The sequence below is a fragment of the Protopterus annectens genome, chromosome 8.part0 (genome assembly GCF_019279795.1).
Source record: "Protopterus annectens isolate FY-2018-M chromosome 8.part0, PAN1.0, whole genome shotgun sequence".
Classification (NCBI taxonomy): Eukaryota; Metazoa; Chordata; order Ceratodontiformes; family Protopteridae; genus Protopterus; species Protopterus annectens.
Window position 1 is genome coordinate 1,362,877,414 of NC_056741.1, and position 22,944 is coordinate 1,362,900,357.

A 22,944-nucleotide genomic window follows, 5' to 3' on the forward strand; every position below is an offset into this window, starting at 1 on the left:
CTTAATTGTAACACTTAAACTGTGGCATTCAGTACCAAAAACACTTTAAATGTGAGAAAATAACTTTAGCTGAACAAGTAATATAAAAAGCTGCCTTTCTTGTTCAAATGTTTTTCCTTACTTTTAAACTGTCCTCCTCACTCACCTCTAGGTAACTGAGATCCAGCATGACATCAGTCAGGAATATGACAATCAAGTTAGTAACAAATGGACTTTTTTCTTGAGCCTCAAACAACAAAAACACCTTGTACTTGGGGTATTTCCAGTATGGCATCAACTGAAAGCAAATAGCTGTTTTTTCCTCTCCTGTGCAGGATTTAGGAAACAAATGTATAAGCTGGTAACTCAATATAGTAATGATGGAGGCTTATTGTTTTTTTGGATGAAGAATAGGAAAACAAATTATAAATAATGTAAGGCTAGTACTTTTGTCAAGTGAGCCTAGTATAGAAGATAATAATAGAAATGGAGTCTAAACAAAAGACAGACAAGACATACCTCAGAGGACTATAAAAAGATCAATAAGAAACTTGAAATATAGGAAACACTCATCAGGCATGCAGATTAACTGCAAGATGTCAAAAAAAAAGGCAAGGAAATAAAAGTAAAATATCAAACTAGACAATAAACACTGAGAGAAGTTAAGAGCTTGAACACAGGTCCAGAAAGAAACCGGAGATAGATCAAGAGTGCAAACTGTGCTAGGTTCATGAAACAGCACCTTAGCAGATGGAGAGGAATTCCTGTTAAAGAAATCCTAATTAAGAGTGCACATGGTGTTGTCCGTCTCCATCTCATCAACAAGGAAGAAAATAAAAACAAAATGGTGAAGGTTAGATTTCAAACCTATCAGCAAAAGAGAAATTCTGCCCAACCTATGGCAAAAAAGCAAGTCATTAAGAACAGGGGACACTCCAGTGTTTGCAAATAATGACTACTCTGGACATACATACAGGAAAATAAGTAAATTTTATTCCTGTGATACGACTCTCTACAGAAAAAAAGCTCAAATTAAGACTGTCCTGACATGCAACACTTGAGGTGTTTTTCCCACAAAGAGCCAAGAAATGATTCCTAAACTGGAAATCAGCTGCAGAAAAAGTAAGGAGCTTTCAGCACAAAGAAGGAACGCAGGGGTATGGCAGACAGTACAGTTGTGTACACTTACCATAAATGTAGATGTTAGAGTGTACTCACTGTTGCAGTCATCACACTTGGGTTATCTGCCTGGAGGTAGCCCTCAGTCAGCCCAAATACTAGAGTCTTGGGATTTCTGTGTTGGATGCTGTTGCCTCTTCCATGGCGTCAGGGGTATAAAACATGCAGCCAATGCCATAACATCAGTTTTTCTTGCCCCAGATGTCAGGAGCCCCCAAAATAGGAAGCAATTACATGGTGTGGAACACCTCCAGTAAAAAATAAATACACTGCCATAAGATATGGCCAAAAAAAAAAAAAAAAGAGGATAGGTAGAAATTTGTCGGAGCTGGAGGGGACCAGGACAGTGAATACACTAACATCTACATAAAGTGTACACAACTGTAATATGTTCTTCGTGTTTCACTGTTGCAGTCATCACACTTGGGTTGATTCCCAAAGCTGGGGAAGGGTGGAGGCAGTCAAGTAGTATTAGGGCTGGCTAGCAGGCCTTGTAAGACCGCTGTAGCAAATCCAGCTCTGGATTTAGAAAAGATAGGCAAGTGGTAATGCTTGGTGAAGGTGTGTACTGAACTCCAGGTTGTAGCTTCCAGGATGTCCCTGGTAGAGACTCCCCTGAGAAATGCTGTAGAGGTTGAGGTAGCCCTAGTGGAATGGGTTCTGATCCCCTGTGGGGTAGGTTTTCCATCGTGCTTGTAGCAGAAATGGATGCAGTGTGCTATCCATTTGAAGATGGTGTGCTTTGAAATGGCCTTGCCCTCTGTCCCTGTAGCAAAGCTGACCAGCAGCTGGTCAGATTTTCTAAACGGTATAGTCCTGTCAAGGTAGCACCTAAGCAGCCTGTGCATGTCCAAGGAGTGCATGATCCCTTCCCCTTTATTCTGAGGATTAGGAAAAAAGGTTGGTAAATGGATGAATTGGTTTAAAAGCCACACTACTGGATACCATCTTGGGCATAAACGATGAGTTGGTCATCACGGAAACCCTGTCCGCATGGAAGATAATGAAGGGTTCCACCGCCATAAGAGCCTTAACTCAAACACTCTTCTGGCTGAAGTGATGGCTAGACGTAAGGCTGTTTTCCAAGAGAGGAATTTTAACTCTGCTGTAGCAGCAGGCTCAAAAGGGGGAAGCATGAGCTTCTCTAGTACAAAGTTAAGGTCCCAGGCAGGAGTGGGAGCTCTCCTCGGGGGTCTTAAATTGTTAGCTCCTCTCAGGAACTGTTTGACCAGAGGGTGAGAAAAGAGGGCTGGCTCAGTATTGTAATGAGCTGAGATGTCAGAGGCATGAATCTTAATGGGTGAGAAGGATAGGCCTTTGTGGAGCAGTTATGCTAGATAATCTAGGATTTGAGGTAAGGTGAGCACGACTGTGTCCATTCCCTGAGACTGGCTCCAAGAACAGTATGGATTTCCTAGTACTAGGCCTCCTAGCTTCAAGGATGACATCTAGCACCTGTTTGCGGAGGGTTGCTGGTGATGTATTCAGGGAATAAGCCAGGCTGCTAGGTTTAGGGTTTGCCGCTGAGGATGCAAAATCTGGCCCACTTGCTGGGACAGTAGAGAGGGGGGCTGATGCAGGTGCCAGGGTGGCACTGTTGTCAGACTGCGTAAAAGTGAGTACCAGTGCTGGCGTGGCCAGTCTGATGCAATAAGGATTGTCCTTGGTACGTCCTGTTTGATCTTGAGTAGTACTTTCGAGAGGGGGGAAAGGCACAGATCGAGAGATTTTCCCATGTAAAGGACAGGGCATCCACTTTCCATGCTTGGCTGTGGGGAGTTCTGGTGGAAAATTTGCTCAATTGATAGATTTGGGGGGAAGCAAAGAGATCCATCTCTGGTGTCCCCCACCTGTGTATTAGAAGCCTGAATGAATTGGGTTCCAGTTTCCACTCGTGCGGGTCCATTCTATTTCTGCTCAAGTTGTCTGCCAGTGAATTTTGTTTGCCTGGCAGGAATTGAGCATGCAGGTGTACTTGGTTGTTCAAGGCTGTGTTCCACAGAGCCATGGCTAACCTGCAGAGTTGGTAGGAATGAGTTCCCCCCTGCTTATGTACCACATGACTGTGGTGTTGTCGGTCTTTATCAAGAGATATCCTGGAAGGATAAGGTATTTGAAGGCTGTCAGAGCATTCTGTACAGCTACCATTTCCTTTTGATTGATATGCAGGTGCATTTGTCCTGGGCTCCATTTGCCTTGAATGCATTTGCCTGCCATGTGAGCCCTCAATGCATAGTCTGATGCGTCTGTTGTCAAGGTTTGGGTGGGGGGGGGGGGGTTGAGAGAAAGGGAGTCCCTTGTTGTGGTTGCAGGTCTCTGTCCACCAAAGGAACTCCGTCCTTAGGCAAGGAATGATCGGAATCACTGTTTCCAGGTCCTGAGAATGTTGACACCAGAGACTTTTTAAGTACCACTGAAGTTTCCTCATATACAGTCTTGCATATGGAAATAGGAAAATGCATGAGGCCATGAACCCTAGAGCTTGCAGTATTTTTCTTGCAGACAGCTGGGTTTGGGTGGCCAGTGGTATGAAGTAATTTGTCAAATAAACCTGCTTTTCTGGAGCAAGGAATGCCATCTGGGAAGTTGTGTTCAAGCTTGCTCCCAGGAATACAATTTCTTGGCTGGGTACCAGATGGGATTTCTTTTTGTTGATGGTATACCCCAGAGAAGTTAGGGGTCTCTCTACAAATGTCAGGTGCTGAAGTAGCAATTCCTGACTGTCTGCCTGAATCAGGCAATAGTCCAAGTATGGGTAAATTTGAATGTTTCTCTGCCTGCAATATATACCCTGGGTGCAGTAGATAAGCCAAAGGGAAGTGCAGAGAAAGTGCAGTTTTGTACCTACCATAAATGTAGATGTTCGAAGATCCACATTGCTGCAGTCCTTACACTTGGGTAGTCCGCTGTCCTCGGTCGGCCCGAATATCAAAGTATTAGGCTGACGTCGGTCAAGGCGCTTAAGACTGACATCAGAACGTCAGGGTACAAATGCGCATGACCGACGTCATATCCTCAGTCTTTTCTTGCCCCAGATGTCAGAAGACCCTAAAAAGAAAGGTCACAACCAAAAGACAGCAAAAAAACAACCAACCACCCTTGTACTAATTATATGTACAATATATACAATATCCACAATATTCACAACCCAAACCACACAACCGCCTCTAACCACAGAGGGAAGGAGGGAGGAGTAATTGGACTGCAGCAATGTGGATCTTCGAACATCTACATTTATGGTAGGTACAAAACTGTACTATGTTCTTCATCTCACATTGCTGCAGTCCTTACACTTGGGTAGAATCCCAAAGCAGAAGTAAGGGAGAATGGCAAACTATAAAGCAGTAGGAGCTGCCAAAATGCCCTGTAAAATTGCAGTGGCAAAACCAGCCCTAGATTTAGAGTAAAGTGGAAGGTGGTAATGATTAGAGAAAGTATGCACTGAACTCCAAGTAGCTGCCTCCAAAATATCTTTAGTTGCCACCCCCCTTAAGAAAGCTGTAGAAGTGGCAGTAGCCCTAGTGGAATGAGGCCTAATCCCAGCTGGAATCTCCTTACCATGATGGGAATAACAGAAAGCAATACAAAACCCAATCAACTTAGAAATAGTTTGTTTTGACACAGGCTTGCCCTGAGAACCCAAAGCAAATGAAACAAATAACTGCTGAGACTGCCTGAACCCTTTAGTTCTGCTCAAATAATATCGCAACTGCCTGTGTATATCCAAAGTGTGCAAAATCTTTTCCCCTTTATTTTGGGGGTTTGCATAAAAAGTAGGCAAATGAATAGTTTGGTTTAAAGCCACACTAGAAACCACTTTAGGCAAAAAGGAAGGATTAGCATGTAAAGATACCCTATCCTTGTGGAAAATTAAGAAAGGCTCAACCGCCATAAGGGCCTGTAATTCAGAAACCCTTCTTGCAGAGGTAATGGCCAACAAAAAAGCAGTCTTCCATGATAAATATTTCAACTCAGCAGTAGCTGCAGGCTCAAAAGGTTGTAGAGTGAGTTTCTCCAACACAAAATTGAGATCCCAAGCAGGAGTAGGAGCTCTACGTGGGGGTCTTATATTCTTTGCCCCTCTAAGGAATTGCTTAAACAAAGGATGAGAAAACAATGGTGGGTCACAGTCATAGTGAGCAGAAATTGCTGCAGCATGAACCTTAATAGAAGAGAAGGACAAACCTTTGTCCAGTAACTCAGTAAGATATTGAAGAGCCACACTTAAATTAGGCTTAGAAACATCAAATTCCTTTGCTGCACTCCAAAACAAAAATCTCTTCCATTTATCTGCGTACACTTTCCTTGTACTAGGTCTCCTGGCCTCCAAAATAACATTCAAAACTTGCTGTGGAAGCTGAGACCCTCCAGGGTTTAAAACAGAATATGCCAGGCTGTTAGGTGAAGAGAGTGAAGTTTGATATTGAGTAAATGACTGTTCTCCTGAGACAGCAGGTGTGGAATCGAAGGCAAAGGCCATGGAGGCTCCTGTACCAGACTTCTCAGTAACGGGTACCAGTGCTGTCGAGGCCAATCTGGAGCTATTAAAATCATCTTTGGCTTGTCCTGTCTGACCTTTAGAAGTACCTTTGGGAGGAGAGGCAGAGGTGGAAAGGCATACACATGAAGACTGCTCCAATTGAATGAAAGAGCATCCACTTTCCAAGCTGTGGGATGAAACCTTTTTGTGCAAAACTTTGGCAGCTGGTAGTTTAGTGGAGAAGCGAACAGATCTATGTCTGGAGTTCCCCATAACACTGTCAATTTCTGAAATACATGAGGATCCAATTTCCACTCGTGGGGATCCATAATTAATCTGCTCAACACATCTGCTAAGGAGTTCTGTGCTCGGCAGAAACCTTGCCTGAAGATTTACCTGTAAACTGAGAGCAGTCTCCCACAAAATCATTGCTTGTCTGCATAGAGGATAAGAATGTGTTCCCCCTTGCTTGTTGATGTACCACATGACAGTTGTGTTGTCTGTTAGAACCAACACCTGCCCTGGAAGAAGTAAATCCTTGAAAGCTATTAATGCAAATTGGACTGCTAACATCTCCTTCAAGTTGATATGTAGATGTTGTAGTCTGGCAGGCCACGTGTCTTGAATCCACTTTCCATTTAGATGAGCTCCCCAAGCTTTGTCTGAGGCATCTGTCGTTAGAATCTGACTCGCCTCTGGCCGGGTCACAGAGAGTCCCTTGTTTAGGTGACATTCCTGAGCCCACCACAAAATTCCTTTTGAATGCAAGGTATTATCTGAATGACAGTGTCCATATCTTGGCAGTGCTGTGTCCATACATATTTGAGATACCATTGTAGCTTCCTCATATGCAGTTTGGCATTGGGAAGCACCAGAATACAAGATGCCATGAACCCCAAGGCTTGAAGGACTGTCTTTGCAGTCAGCCTGGACTGATGAGACAATTGATGGAAGTAAAGGGAAAGATTCTTTTGTTTGTCCGGGGTCAAAAAGGCCATCTGGGATGCTGTATTCAGTCTCACACCCAGAAAGCACATGTCCTGAGAGGGTACTAGACTGGACTTTATTTCGTTCACAGAATACCCCAGGCATCTTAGCACTGCTATCACATATTGCAAATGATGAAGAAGTTCATCCTTTCCTTGGGCCAGAATCAGGCAATCGTCCAAATAAGGATAGATCTGTATTCCTTTTAGCCTGAAGAAAGCTATCACTGGAGCCAGAACCTTTGTGAACACTCTGGGCAGTAGATAAGCCAAAGGGCAATGCAGAGAACTGATAATGAGAAGTCCCAGCTCGAAAACGCAGATACTTCCTGCAACTTAGCCTGATAGGAACATGAAGGTAAGCCTCCTTGAGATCCAGAGTCACCATCCAGTGATCTTTGCCCAGCAGAGGTAAAAGCTGTTGTAACGTCAACATTTTGAACTTGGGAATGTCCAGATAAGTGTTGAGGATAGATAAATCCAAAATCGGTCTCCACGTGTTCCCCTTCTTTGGTACTAGGAACAGGCGAGAATAAAATCCTAGGCCCACTTCTGGCAGAGGGACCGGCTGTATGGCCCCTATTTGAAGTAGCAGAGAAATTTGTTTGTGAGCCTCTATTCTCTGCTGAGGAGGAACGTCTGGCATGCCTTTGAAAGGAGGCAAGGTATGGAAATAAAACCTGTAACCTTGGTGTATGATATCCAACACCCATCTGTCCTGGGTAATTAAACTCCAATTTTCTTTGAAGAGTGTCAACCTTCCACCCAAAGGCGCTGCCAGACAAGAAGGCTCTGGCAGCTGAAAAGGTAGGTCATTGGGCCTGTTTACGAAAGGACTGGCCCCTGCCCTCACCCGAAGACTGTGCAGGTGAACTCCCTGTTCTAGGTCTGAAAGAGCCCTGAGCTCTGCCCCTACCACGTCTAGATCTTCCCCTAGACTGTGAATCATAAGAAGGGTATGTCCACCCCTTAGCAGGCCAATTCCTACTAAACTTTGGAGGCTGAACTTGCAAAAAATCTTTAACAGCCTGCATAGACTTAGCCTTGTCTTCCATTTTCTTTAAGACTGCCTCCACAGGTGAACCAAACACCACATCAGACTGTAAAGGAGCATCTAAAATCCTTGTCTTAACATGGTCAGATAAATTCTGATCCCTCAGCCAGGCATGCCTGCGAAGAACTGACCCAGTGGCAGCCACCCTAGACGAGGCCTGTACAGCATCAAAACCACATTGTAAAGAATGCTTACCCACCTGTTCAGAAACATGTACCAAATCTTGTAATTCTTTACACTCAATGCCTTCCGCCAGAGCATCTACCTTAGACTTCAATTGAGAAAGAAGATAGTTTTGATATTTCAACATGTGAAACTGGCAATTCAAAGCCCGCATAGCTAAGGTGGAAGAAGTATAGACTTTCTTTCCCCATCTATCCAAAGCTCTGGCCTCTTTATCTGGAGGAACCGGATTTTTAACAACAGAGGCCTTGACGCCCTTAGGTCCCTGACTAACTGTTTCTGGGTCCGCCCTAGGACTCTTATAAAGATATTTATGAGCTTCAGGCACCCTGTAATACCTGTCAGGTTTAACAGGAGCAGGAGGCAAAGAATCAGGATTAAGTGAAGCCTCTGCAAACACATCTTCCACAACATCCAGAACAGGTGGTATAGCCAAAGGCCTATGCTGGGGTAAAAGAACAAATTCCCTAAGCCTTTTCCTGGAATCAGAGAAGTCCTGACCTTCCCACTTAAAATGTTCCCTCATGGAATGAAGAGTCTCTGAAAAAGAAAAATCCTCTGGAGGAGAAGCAGAAGGAGTAGAATCATCCACATCAGAATCAGAATAAGGAGAATACTCCTGCAAGTCTTCAGCCGAAGACTCTGAAACATCCGAAGCCTGCTCAAAACTCCCCAACTCTGGTTCCACCCTAGGCCTCTTATCAGGAGGGGGCAAAGAACCTCTAATCAAAGTAATTAAATCTTCTGCCATTTTAAGCATGTGCTTCTTGGGCACAGAACCTGATGAACTAGGAGTGACACCAACAGAAGCTAAACCTGGCCTGCCTCTGGGAGAAGCCTTGGAAACAGAAGGAGAGGGCCTAACCACCCTAGGAAGGGAGGGGCGTACAGTAACCTGAGAAGCCCCTTCAGCCTGACTTGCCTCCAGAGAGGCCACATCCTGCAATATCAAAGTCTCCCCCTGGGACTCCAGAGAAGCCTCCGGAACCACCGGTTCCACTGACACCTCTAAAGAACCGGCGTCCGCAGACGACTCTTCTTGCCTGGGTTTAGCTGCTTTGTCTTTGCGCTTCTTCGAAGCGGGCGTCGGAGCATCCGGCGGCATATTATAATTGCACCGCTTCCGAAGACCAACCTGGCACAATCTAACCTTCGCAATAGTGCGCTTATTGAACCTAGCACAAAAGCGACACCCAACAACGTCGTGCTCAGGCCCCAAACAAGGAATACACAAAGTATGATAATCTCTATGCGGTATCTGTTTCCCACAAGAAATACAGTTATTCACTTTTTCTGACATCCGGTAAACCACTGAGGCAAGAAAAACTAAAATATTCCCCAGCGGGTACTTAGCCAACTTTGACTCGGTCTGAAACTCCGAATTCGAAAAATTTCAGAACGCCGAACGGCACTTGCAACGCTGCTTCTGCATCGGACCATGCGGCAAAAAAGACTGAGGATATGACGTCGGTCATGCGCATTTGTACCCTGACGTTCTGATGTCAGTCTTAAGCGCCTTGACCGACGTCAGCCTAATACTTTGATATTCGGGCCGACCGAGGACAGCGGACTACCCAAGTGTAAGGACTGCAGCAATGTGAGATGAAGAACATCTGATGATGCATACAGCATGCCCTGAAATGTACATATTTCCTGCAAGACTCCCTTATGGAGATGTGCAGATAAGCTTCTTTTAAAACTAGGGTGACCAGCCAAGAGTCATTGGCTAGCATAGGTAGCAGCTGTTGGAGTGTAAGCATTTTAAACTTTGGTACCACCAGGAAGGTGTTGAGAATTGACAGATCCAGGATAGGGGGCAAGAATTTTCGTTTCTGGGCACCAGAAACAGTCTGGAGTAGAAACCCTGTCCCCTTTGCTCTGTTGGAACAGGTTGAATAGCCCTGATACTGTGAAGAGAAAGTACTTGTTTTTGAGCCTCTGCCCACAGGTTTGGGGGAAGGTCTGGCAATCCGCTTGGGGTTGGCAGTGAATGGAAGTAGAATCTGTATCCCTGGGATACAATGTTTAAGACCCAACGGTCCTGGGTAATGTATTCCGTTTTTTGCATGATGCAGGAGAAGTCATTGTGAACTTTTTCCATAAGAGGGTGGCTTACCACCCCCTGATTTTGAGGTGGGAGCAGTCCATTGTTTAGATCTGTACATACCCTGAGAGTCTGTAGTCTTTGTGGTCTGTTGACCCTGGGTTTGGACTGAGAAGGCCTGGGAGGGACTGGAAAGGACCACTTTTTTGAAGACCAATGCCTACTGAATCTAGGTGGCTGTACCTGTAAGAACTCTAACAGTTTGCATAGATTTAGCTTTTTCCTCCATCTTTTTAAGAACAACTTCCGCTTTTGTGCCAAACAAACATTCTTGATTTAATGGAGCATCTAGTAATTTTGCTTTGATATAGTCTGGCATGATTTGTCCCTTCAGCCAAGCATGCCTTCTCAGAACAGACCCAGTGACAGCAGCCCTGCAAGATGCTTCTAGGGCATCAAAACCACACTGCAAAGTATGTTTACCAAACTTGGTTTGCAGAATGCATTAACTCTTGTAAATCTTTATTTTCTGCACAATCAGGAATCAACAACATTTTTTGTTTAATTAGTTCCATAATATGCTGCCGGCACTTCAACATGTGAAACTGGCAATTTAAAGCCCTGATGGCAAGAGCTGCAGAGGTATACACCTTCTTACCCCATCTGTCTAAAGCCCTAGAATCCCCGTCCGAAGGAGTAGGGTTTTTGGCTGTAGTAGCCTTAATACCTTTAGGTCTCTGGGAAATGGTCTCTGGATCCACAGTAGGATTTTTAAAGAGAAATTTGTGAGGGTCGGGTACTCTGTAGTACCTGTCAGGCTTTCTAGGAGCTGGAGGTAAAGTATCAGGAGTAAGACTTTACTCCAAGAAGACATCATGTACAATATCCAGGACAGAGGGTATAGCTAGAGGACTGTGCTGAAACAAGTCGAAAAATTTCCAGTCTCTCTTTTTTGACTGAGGATAGTCCTGGCATTTCCAGTGGAAATGCTCTCTTAGGGAATGCAAGGTTTCACCGAAAGAAAAGTCCTCTGGCGGGGAGGCAGAGGGAATGGAATCCTCTGCATCTGAATCCTCATAGGTGAATAAGGGCATGTCCTGGTAATCACAGGGGTCAAAGTCATCGGACTCATGGTCTGTAGAATCAGAAGGAAAATCAATTTTTTGTCTTTTAGAGGGGGAAGGCTGGCTTCCCCTAATTAAAGTAATAAGGTCTTCAGCCATTCTAAGCATTTGTTTGTGAGGAATGGGAGCTTGAGAATGCATTTTGGTCATCGGTTTCCTAAGCATAATGCGAACTCTGGGCCTGAGAAATTCTGTAGTTTTAGGCAAAAATGAAGTAGTCGGTTTAATATGCCCATCGGAAGGCCTAAACACACCCTCAGAAGCCGGTGCCTGCACAGCGGCTCCGGACCCATCTAAGGTAGAGACATCAGCAGGTTCCATAGTCGTGGCAGCATTTCGCGGCATACCAGATTCCGAATGGGTCTCAGTAGAGGCCTGCGAATCTGCAGAAGCGGGTATCAGGGGCTGTGAAAGTGCCTCACTGAGTACTGGCAGATTGACGACTAGCTTAACGGAAGAGCCGTCGGCAGTTTTGGAACTATGCGGTCTGTCTCTGTCTTGATGTTTTTTCAGAAGATCGGTAGTTGGAAGGCTTAACGAAGCCATTTCGGAATACGGAGAACGACAGCGAAAGAATTTAGCAACAAAGATAGCCTGACGATGAATGGTTCGGGCATTAAATAAGGCACAAAGCCGACAGCAAGGAACATTGTGGTCTACGCCTAAACAGGTGATACAGTAAGAATGAAAATATCTGTGAGGTATTTGCTTTCCACAGGTAAGACAATTGTTAACTTTTTCTGACATCGGTTAGAGCAAGAAAAAAGGATCCCCACTGGAGTACTTAGCTTTAGAAGACTTCAGGTCTGAAACTCGAAAAACGAAAATTTCAGGTAGCGGCCGACCGGCACTTGCAAACTGCTTCTGCTTCGGACTACCGCTCGGCAGGAAAAGCTGATGTAATGGTGTTGGCTGCATGTTTTATACCCCTGATGACCTGTCATGGAAGAGGCGACAGCATCCGATGCAGAAATCCCAAGACCCTGGTATTCGGGCTGACTGAGGGCTACCTGCAGGCAGATAACCCAAGTGTGATGATTGCAACAGTGAAACACACCCTGACTTTAAATACAACAGATACCCATACTGCAAGAAAATGACTCAAATGAAACAAAAATGTTTCATTACATGGACATCTATGACTTTAGAACAGACTTTCTACAAAAGTACTACTCTTAGGTTTAATGCCTCAAAGTCATTTGGGTTTCTAATACCATGCAAGAGTCAAGCTACACAAGTACGGCAGGAATGCAAGGCCAGAACTCAAACAGTGAATAATAATTTCAATAGTAAAAATATAATATCTTAAATATGCAAAAATAAAGTATCAAAATAATACAGGGCCAAACCGGTTTTGGCTCATGCCTTCATCAGTTCCTTATAAAAAACAAAAAGCAAGTCACAATATATAAAGAGCAACAATTAAGGACACACCCCCACCTTCAACTAATGCAATCAAAGAAACTCATTTAACCCAAGAGAAAAAAGTTCACCTAATTTAACAATCCACACATGCTTTTTATTAAGCAATTCATCCCAACTCATCTTAACTTTTAAAGAAAGTAGCGTACTTGTTGCATTGGGTCTACATTATAACAACGAATTATCAAAAGATCAAATGCTGTTATATTGACCCCTTAAAGTCGAAAACTAAAATGAGCGAACAACCAGAACGACGATTTCTTTCCCAGGGAAAGAAATCGCTGTTGGCCAAAAAAAAAAAAAAAAAAAAAAAAAAAAAAACCATAATAAAACACACTAAACACTATTTTATGTGGGGGGCTTTGATCCCCACACCCCCTACTTAAATATACCAACTCCGACATCACACTACAGTGGAGGAAACAGCACAACCTGGACAGCCGGCCCAGCGATTTCTTTCCCTGAGAAAGAAATCGCTGTTCTGGTTGTATACTCTTTTGAGTTTTCGACTTTTACGGGGTCGATATAACAGCGTTCGATCTTTTGATCGTTTGCTGTTATAAAGTAGACCTGTTGCATTGTCTTGAGATACACAGTTAAGGTTCTGCTTGGATCACTCAAAGGCTTTCCGAAAAGATGAACAGCTTTGTCAGTTTTTCGGCTGTTAGACCTCGTCAAAAATTATCTAGATCATATTGGCAAAATGGATTTCAGATTGCTTTTCTTTTTGTTACATAGCTGCAGCAGACAAGTAACCATCCCAGCAAAGGCACACTTGGTTTGGGCTCAAGCTACTTCCACAGCATTTCTATGTAGCCTTCCAGTTGATGAGATAGCAGGAGCTACTTGGTCTTCATTCCATACCTTTGCTGAGCATTTTCTAGAAAACAGTATTTTTTGGGGTGACCATTTATAAAGGTTTGCTGGTTAAGGCTCCCATGTTAGCTAGGAACTCTGTCTTGATACTACAGTGTCTATATAGGACCCAATATATACCAAAGTAGTCATGTACTTACTGGAGCATTAGATTTCTCTGGACACCAGACAAGCTCACCCTCCAAATTGCTGCACTGTAAGCGGTCTCTAGTTTCACTTGCATTTAACTGTCTTGTCTCTCTACTTAATACGTAGCTGTTTGGGCTAAATGTTGGCATGCTCAATCTGAAAGATTCAGCACAGCAGCAGGGAGTTACGGGAAGAGCCTGAGCTTGTGAAGAGTTTGTTGCCATCACTAGAGAATGTCAGACACCAGTCCTGATGTTCCAGTGTCCAGGCACAGAACAGAGAAGTCCAATGTTCCGTTAAGTACATAACTTTTGTTTTGGCTTCTTGACATATTTCTTTTATTGGAAATTAAGAGACTGTAAACATAAGGTTGGGCGAGCGGTTACTTAAGCAAAGTGATCTGTCGGTGTTCCAAGCAGTCGGTCTTCTGGAGTTTCGGGTTTTTCGTCTCGGTCTTTTGAAAGTCAGGCAAGTGGGATTTCGGTCTACTGAAGTAGACCCCCCCCCCCCACACACACACAGTAATAAAGATATGACCACTTAAGAGAGCCAGAGGATAATGGATTTAAATGTGCCTTTTAACAGTTTAATATACAAATGTTTTTAATACATATTTTTAACATATATTACAAGCCTATATATATTTCTTAATGTGGCTTAAATTTGTATGTTTTAGGTATTAAAGAGGATAAGATTTTTTATTTCATTTATTTTCAATTTGAAATATTTTAAATGGAATATTTTAATTATTCATTTAAGAAGTTTCATTGGTTAATTAGGGAACTGGTCTAATGGCAATTCATATGTAAACCGATTCACTCTTTACTGTTGTTTTACACCTGATGAAGTTTGAAACTGTGGATAAAAATATGGTGAAACATTAATGTGTTTATGTGGTAGTGTTTTGCTTAATAAAATTTGTCTTTATCCCGGTTTGGTGTGGAAAGTTGTTCTGAAGTGCCTTTTTGGAGACTACTGGTGTTCACGGTTTGGGCACTGTTTTTCCTCGTTTTTGGATTACTGGAATGAAGTTAGTGGATGCTGGAGTCTATGAAGGCCCTGCGGTAGCAGTGGACTGCAGTGCCACAGAGGAAGCCAAAGAGGACTCCATATGGGCAGTTGGTACCTCAGTCCTACGTTTGAGAGTTTTTACATGGAATTTTGCAGTCAGGACAGTTATAGATGTCATGCTGAGCCCCCAAGCAGAACAGACAATATGAGTGAAAATCTTTATACTGGATTTGCTTCCCACACTTCAAGCAATTGTTGACATTTTTGAACATTAAATTAGTAGAGAAAATTCCCCAACCTGACTGGAAGAAGGTTTCATGGACAAAAGAGCAGACAGACAGACTGCTACAGTACTGAGTGTGACAAATGGAGATACTGCCAGTATAGCTATCTGGAATTTTTTAAACAATTATACGTCATTTGTGAATATCAACATGATCTATACAAGATGCTTGTGTAACAAATGTATTAGAACTGTATGTCATGTGTATAGCAAACTGCTAGTACAGAAGTGTGTTGAAAAGTTTTTTGCAAAGTGCTTGAAATGCATCCACAGTGTACCCTACTGGAAAAGAACAAAAATGTACATGCACTATTGTAACTGTTTAGCTGTATGTATTTTAACAGTGGAAACTGGGATACAGGAGGTTAATCTCAGTCTAGTAAATTTTAGAAAAATAGCTGAAGTTAAATTACTTTATAGTCTAGGCTGTGCTGAGAGGATTTCTGTATATTCTTGAAAGTGTTTTATGACTTCCAGCATTTTGCTAAAGATCTGAGGAAAAGCCCTTGTCTATGTATTTTTACAGGTAGATGTTAAATGCTACCAACTGCCATCAGTGGTTGTTTGGGGCCTGGGACTAGAAGTCAGATGACAAGAGATGATGCCATTCTGCAAGCTAGCCCAGCAGTAATATTTGAGATATTAATTTGAGAACTCTCTCTGAGAGAGAGACAGCATTCTGTATTCCATCTTTGACCTGACAGCAATAACTAGAGAAGATCCATTCATCACATCTGCCTTGCTCTGATGAAGTAAGCTTCTAAGAACAGTGCAACTCTCTTGGATACAAGTCAGGAATATAGCAAAACTTAATTTAGATATTTTTCTTTATTTGATACTGTCCCTGTAATGTTGTTTTAAATATTTCCTGTGGTTTTGAACTCTGATGTAACTGTAAATATATATTTAGTATTGCCTTGTTCTTTTATTATTTATTATTAAATATATTTAAACCTTTCATTGTGGCTGATCTGTCTAGAGCAGTGATGGCAAACATTTTGGGCTCGTGTTAAAAATTCGGAAAATAGCTATCTCGACTCTGCTGGCATGTCAAACCCATCTGACAAAAGAGAAACAATTCTTTACATATTCGTTTATTTAGAAAAATACAGTCCAATCATGTGTGCTTCTGTGTGTATTAAAAAGTAGAAGAAAAAAATCAGTGACTTACAACAGAGAAAATGAAATGCGCACTGATAATTGGGCTTAAAACAGTGCACCAAAAAATTACCCTATTAATTTTGAAGTGAAAAAATATGGAACACATTGCACTTGATTTGATAACAATGAATTACTTTTTTGTTGTTTATTTTTAATAAATACATGCAGGGTCATATTTTGTTCATTCAAGTTTCTTTGGTAACTTGGGTGTTGGTGAATGCTGCTGTGTCACCTTTGACACACGTGTCATAGGTTTGCCATCACTAATCTAGAGATATACAAGTTTTGAGAATACTTGCATATTTATTTGGTGACACTGTGTAGGCCACTCCTAATAGCCTTGCTCTTGGTCAAACTACCATGTGTATTAATATTACACAGTAAGATTGGATACCCATTAAGGGCCTTAAAGTAGCTGATAAGGAGTGGGCTAGTGGCAGTGATAACTACCTTATAGTCTGGGTAAAGGGGGGCATAACTAGTAAACCTGTGCCAGCCTTTTCCAGGTATGTGTGTATAAATATGTATAAATCAAACCTCGGTGTGTGTGCGCCACTTACTTGGGCAAAGACAAGAAGCTCTGGCTGGACACAGAGGGTGCTGGAGGTCTCGGCTTGGCCACTCAGCTGAGATCTCAATTCTATAGCTTTGCCAGTGGGGAGTCAATAGGGATGTGAAGAAACCAGCCCCGGACTGACTGTTTGCGCTTAAGAGAAATTGCTGCACCTGGAAATACACTGACATGATAACTACACACACAGTATGTCCTCCACTGGTACCAGTGATGAGGATTGAGGCTCTTTGATTAATCATCCAGTGGTGGGGCGTCACACTGAGCACAAATGAAGCTCATCGGATTGCATGGTTAGAAAGAATTGAAGATGGTACCAGATGCTCTTCTTGTACTTTGACATCTAGATGTTGGTCTTCAGACTTCCGCTAGCTAGGGATGATGTAAAGACACTGGAAAATCAGGCTGGTTATGGCAGGAAGACCTAAGAATCAGTACTGCAGCACTGACTACACTCCTTTTCTTAGGCTACTTGGGAAAGAACACTGGCGAGTAAATGTACTAGTTTAAATTATTCAGTGGTTACTTTGGGCATAAAGGATTGCTTTGTCCTTACAAACAACCATTCCTGGTGGAAGATGATGTAGGGCTATTGTGAAGACAGAGCTTGAAACTCAAGAGTCCTCTTACTGAAGTAATAACGACCACAAAAGGGCAGTTTTCCGCAATAAGAGTGCGCTATCCATCGAACCTGATAGTTCAAAACAGGTCTCAAACTCTCAAAAGCACAAAGTTCAGATCCCAAATAGCATCTGGTCCAACAGCTGAAGACCTGGAATGAGAAATACCTTTGATGAAGACCATATATACAATCAGTGTGCAGTCAGGGAAAGAGTTGAAAAACCATTATAACAGGAAATTGCTGCTACATGTACCTTAACTGAAGGGCAACTCACTCCTTTGTTGAACAGTTTAGTTAAAAAGGTCAACACTTTTTCCAATGGTGTGGAAGTTGGTGAAAGATTTCGGTCATCAGCCCATACTGAAAATGTTTTCCATTTTCTCTTGTACACTCTCTCCTGGTTGAGATTTTCTGAGAGAAAATGAGTTTAATGACATCCGGACTGAAATGAAAGTTCATGGCCATTACTTAGGCAAAGTCATTGAGTGGATGAGGCTGTCCGGACAGGGGCTTCTTAGAGCACAGCTCTGTGGAAGAAAGGGTTTCTACAGCTGAGGCAACAGCAAGGAAAACTAAGTCTGGTTGGCCCAGAAAGGTGGTATGAGAATGAGTTGAGCATTGCAAGTTTTATCTTTCTGCAACAGCCTTGGTAAAAAGGGATAGAGGGGGGATAAACAGAGTAGACCAGGGGCCCAATCATAAAGAAAGTGCATTTCTGGGTGTCTGTCTTTGAGGAATTACAATGAAGTAGTAAGCGCATCTGGTGTTGAATAGCAAAGCAAAAAAGATCTCAGTAAGGTCTTGCTCACTTCTTGAACATGCTGTGTGCTACTCTGCTGCCGAGAGACTTGTGTTGAAGCAGTATCTGTCCGCTCAGTTTGTCCTCAATTATACTGGCAAATCCAAGTGTGTGTGTTGTTAGAAAGCGCTGTGAGGTTACTGTCCATTCCCATACTCTAACTGCTTCTCTGCATGGTGGATAAGACTGGGTTCTCCTTTGCTTGTCTACATATCATATCACTGCTATACTGCTTTAATGTTGGCAACTGCACCCAGAGGAGCATATCCAGGAATGCCTGCAACCCTAGCAAAACTGCTCTAATCTCTAGTTCATTTATGTGTAGAGGCCTCCTCTGTGCTCCACGAACCCTATACAATCTTGTCTGAGAAAGGTCTGCCTCCCAAGGGAAGATGCATCAGTGGTTAGAGAAGTGATCAGTAAATGTTTGGTGACTGGTGATACAGTCAATAGATTTTGTCAATTCGTCCAACCAGATTAGGCTCTAATGACCCAAGACAACCTGATCCTATGACACATTGTCTGAAAGGACTGATCCCATTTTACCACAAGTGTTCATTGCAAAATTCACATATTAAGCCAGGCATGGGAACCACTTGTATTGAGGTAGCCATTAGTTTCAGTACCTTGAAGACCATGGCTTTTGATGGCTGATCTTGCTGGAGTAGAAACGAGACCTCAGAAATTAGTGGAAATTCTGTCCTGTGAAAGGATTGCTAATTGCCTCTAAGTTTCCAGCCATGAGCCTATAAAAATCAAATCTTGTGAGGGTACCAATTTGGACCTTGTTGCGTTTACTGTGATCCCAAAGAGAAGCAGATTGAGAGCAAGTACTATCGCACTAGAACAAGTTGATCCATAGAAAGAAATGCCAGCAGTCAACTGTCCAAGTACAGGAAAATCCATAGCCTGAGAAGCTGCATGTGAGCCGTAACTGCAGCCATCCATTTAATGAACACCAAGGGGGCTGTGGTAAGACCAGGCAGTAGGGCCTAAAATTGAAACTGATTGGCCCCAACCTGGAAGTGAAAAAATTTTCTCAATGCTTTGTCCCTCTGTGTGTGTAACTTAAGCATCCTTAAGACCTAAACAGCACATCCAATCAACTGAACGCACAGCAGTATAGACTGCACTGTGACCATCCTTTACAAAACAGTTGAGCTGACTTAGACTGAATACTGGCCTCAGGTCCTTGGTCTTTTGGGGCCCTAAAAAGAATCTACAGTAGTCCCTGGTTTGGTGGGATCTCTTAGATTGCCCTCATATTGAGGATGCTCTGGACCTCCTTTAAGGCTGCTTCTGTACTGGACACAGACTCTCTTCCCTAATCTATCCATCATCCTGGAATCTTAATTAGGGGGGAATGATAGCTTGGATATCCTTCTGGGAAGTCGTTCTTGGCAGCTGCAGCTACCACTATGGAGTCAACAAGAGGCCCCTTGCCCCAGTATGGCCTGCCTCTGGGGGTACAAAGGACTATTATCTGGCTTTCTTGGAATGGGTTCAACTACATCTGGTTCCTTCTATGTTTTGTGACAGACCATAAAGACCCCCTTGCCTGGGAGGCACTACACACACTGCTAGGGGAGAAGAATTATAGTCCTCCTGTAAGATATGCTCCTTGGGTAAAGTGGCGTCCACTGGCCATAATCTCTTCTGCCTTATCTCCAATATTTCAATGAAGGGCACATCCTCCATTTATATCTGCACCCGAGAGTCCCTGACAGGGAAGTCCACATGCTTACACACACTCTTCCTGGGGAACTGAGGCGGAAGTCTTTCAGCTTCCTTGGGAAGAATAACCTCCAGATCTCAACATTAAAGGCCTAGTACACCTCTGGTCCTCAGAAAATTAGACCTGTTCAAATGTCCAATTTCTGCAGTATCTTAGAGCATAATCTGTACTGCTGATACAATGGGTACAAAGGTACTAGGAATAGTACCTTTCTGCTGCGTGGAATCCATTGTAATACTTGGGGCCAGAACTATTAGAGCAGAAGAGACTGAGGTCTATGCTGATATCAAACAAACACCTATTGTTGATGCAGAGGCTTATGGAGGAGAGGCCAAGACAGATGTACTAAAGTTGGACCTCAACAAAGGCCAACATCATGTGCTCACAATCAGCAAGAGCTCTGAGGGATCTGTGAAAGTGAACTGAAGCTACTGAGGGAGATCTTAAAAGCGCTCTGGAGCGCTCCTTTTTCAAGCAAAAACTATTTGCATGCAGTCTCTGCATTAAAGTCTTCTACAGTACTCAAGGATTCCTATAAGCAAGGAGAGGATGGCTTGGTTGGAGTGGCCACACTGCAAGTCGCTTTCTCCTGGGAAAACAGGTAGAGACTCTAGTGGATGAGTCTTCTAAGACAGGCTGATCATCTGTCTTCCACTTCTTCTCGGGTCAGTGGCACTACAGCCTATCACTGCAGAGTCAGAAGACTGAATGCCTTTAATTACAAGCTTGTTTCTGCGTTCAGCAAGGGTATGGGAACTAAAATTCTTACATGTGAAGTCCCTAAGAAGACCAAACACAGCTCATGGGGATCGTGGTGGTACTTTATGCTCACAAAGTTTGCACATTTTAAAGCCTGGCTTTCGCTCTTTATATGTCCTAGGTCACAATTTTCAACATCTGAAGGGCAGCAAAGAGATATGGAAGATTCAGAAGCAGCAGCAGGATCCTGTAGATAAGGAAGAACTCAAACTTGTTAGGAGTTTGTTGCTGTCACTAGAGAACACCAAAGGCACCAGTTCTGATGTTCCAGTGTCCAGAAAAGCACCAAGAAATACAGCCATACACAAAAGTAGTATGTTTCCTGAAGGCTTACATGAGAGTGCTTACAATTAGGAGATGCAGAAGTTTAGCAGGCAGGCGTAAAAATTACAACTACTACTCCCCTAAACAAGAAAACTTGGCCAAAAGTACAGTTTTGTACCTACCATAAATGTAGATGTTCGAGGATCCACATTGCTGCAGTCCTAACTATTGGGTAGTCCGCTGTCCAGTCAATACCAAAGTATATGGCTGGCCGGTCAGGGCATTAGACTGACGTCAGTACGTCAGGGTACTAATGCGCATGACCGACGTCATATCCTCAGTCTTTTCTTGCCCCAGATGTCAGAAGACCCTAAAAAGACAAGGCCAAAACCAAAAACTCCAAACATACCTGCACCAAAAATATGTACAATAAATACAAAATTACCAGAATATAACCACACCTACACAACCACCCCTAAACACAGAGGGAAGGAGGGAGGGTAATGGACTGCAGCAATGTGGATCCTCGAACATCTACATTTATGGTAGGTACAAAACTGTACTATGTTCTTCATTCCACATTGCTGCAGTCCTAACTATTGGGTAGAATCCCAAAGCAGAGGTAAGGGAGGCTGGCAAATCATAAGGAAGCAGGAGCTGACAACATGCCTTGCAAAATAGCTGTGGCAAAACCAGCCCTAGACTTAGAGTAGAGAGGAAGGTGATAATGCTTAGAGAAAGTATGCACTGAACTCCAAGTAGCTGCCTCCAAAATATCCTTAGTTGCCACCCCTTAGAAATGCTGTTGAAGTGGCAGTAGCCCTAGTGGAATGAGGCCTAATCCCAGCTGGAATCTCCTTGCCATGATGGGAATAACAAAATGCAATGCAAAACCCAATCCACCTAGAAATAGTTTGTTTTGACACAGGCTTGCCCTGAACTCAAAGCAAAAGAAACAAACAACTGCTGAGACTGCCTAAAATCCTTAGTCCTGCTTAAATAATAACACAATTGCCTGTGTACATCTAAAGTGTGCAAAATCTTTTCCCCTTTATTTTGGGGGTCTGCATAAAAGTAGGCAAATGAATAGTTTGGTTTAAAGCCACACTAGAAACCACCTTAGGCATAAAGGAAGGATTAGTATGATACCCTATCCTTATGAAAAATCAAAAAGGCTCTACCATAAGGGCCTGCAATTCAGAAACCCTTCTTGCAGAAGTAATGGCCAACAAAAAGCAGTCTTCCATGACAAGTATTTCAATTCAGCAGTAGCCATGAGGCTCAAAGGTTGTAGAGTAAGTTTCTCCAACACAAAATTGAGATCCCAAGCAGGAGTAGGAGCTCTCATTGGGGTCTTATATTCTTTGCCCCTCTAAGAAATTGCTTGAACAAAGGATAAACAATGGTGGGTCACAATCATAGTGAGCTGAAATTGCTGCAGCATGAATCTTAATGTAAGAGAAAGACAAACCTTTGTCCAATAACTCAGTAAGATATTGAAGAGCCACACTCAAATTTGGCTCTGAAATCTCCAAATTGTTAGCTGCACTCCAGAATAAAAACCTCTTCCATTTCACTTTCCTTGTACTAGGTCTTCTGGCTTCCATAATCACATTTAAAACTTGTTGAGGAAGTTGAGACCTGCTGTGTTTCAAAACAGAATATGCCAGGCTGTTAGATGAAGAGAGTGAAGCTTGACATTGAGCAGGTGACTGTCCCTCTGAGACAACAGGTGTGGAATCAAAGGTAAAGGCCATGGAGGCTTCCTTACCAGACTCCTCAGTAATGGGTACCAGTGTTGCCGAGGCCAATCTGGAGCTATTAAAATCATCCTTGGCTTGTCTTGTCTGACCTTTAGGAGCACCTTTGGGAGAAGAGGCAGAGGTGGAAAGGCATACACATGAAGATTTTTCCAACTGAAAGACAGAGCATCCACTTTCCAAACTGTGTGATGAAACCCCTTTGTGCAAAACTTTGGCAGCTGGTGGTTTAGTGGAGAAGCGAACAGATCTATGTCTGGAGTTCCCCATGACACTGTCAATTTTTGAAATACACGAAGATCCAGTTTCCACTCGTGGGGATCCATGATTTGTCTGCTTAACACATCTGCTAAGGAGTTCTGTGCCCCGGCAGAAACCTTGCCTGAAGAGTTAGTTGCAAGCTGAGCAGTCTCCCATAAAATCATTGCTTGCCTGCACAACGGGTAAGAATGTGTTCCCCTTGTTTGTTGATGTACCACATGACAGTTGTGTTGTCTGTTAGAATCAACACCTGCCCTGGAAG

General features: G+C 43.1%; 1 protein-coding gene across 1 annotated transcript in view; it reads right to left on the reverse strand.

Moving 5' to 3' along the window:
* HYOU1 (hypoxia up-regulated 1) overlaps positions 1-22,944 on the reverse strand; it is a 1,290,196-nt gene that overhangs the window by 208,555 nt on the left and 1,058,697 nt on the right. The window lies entirely within an intron of this gene.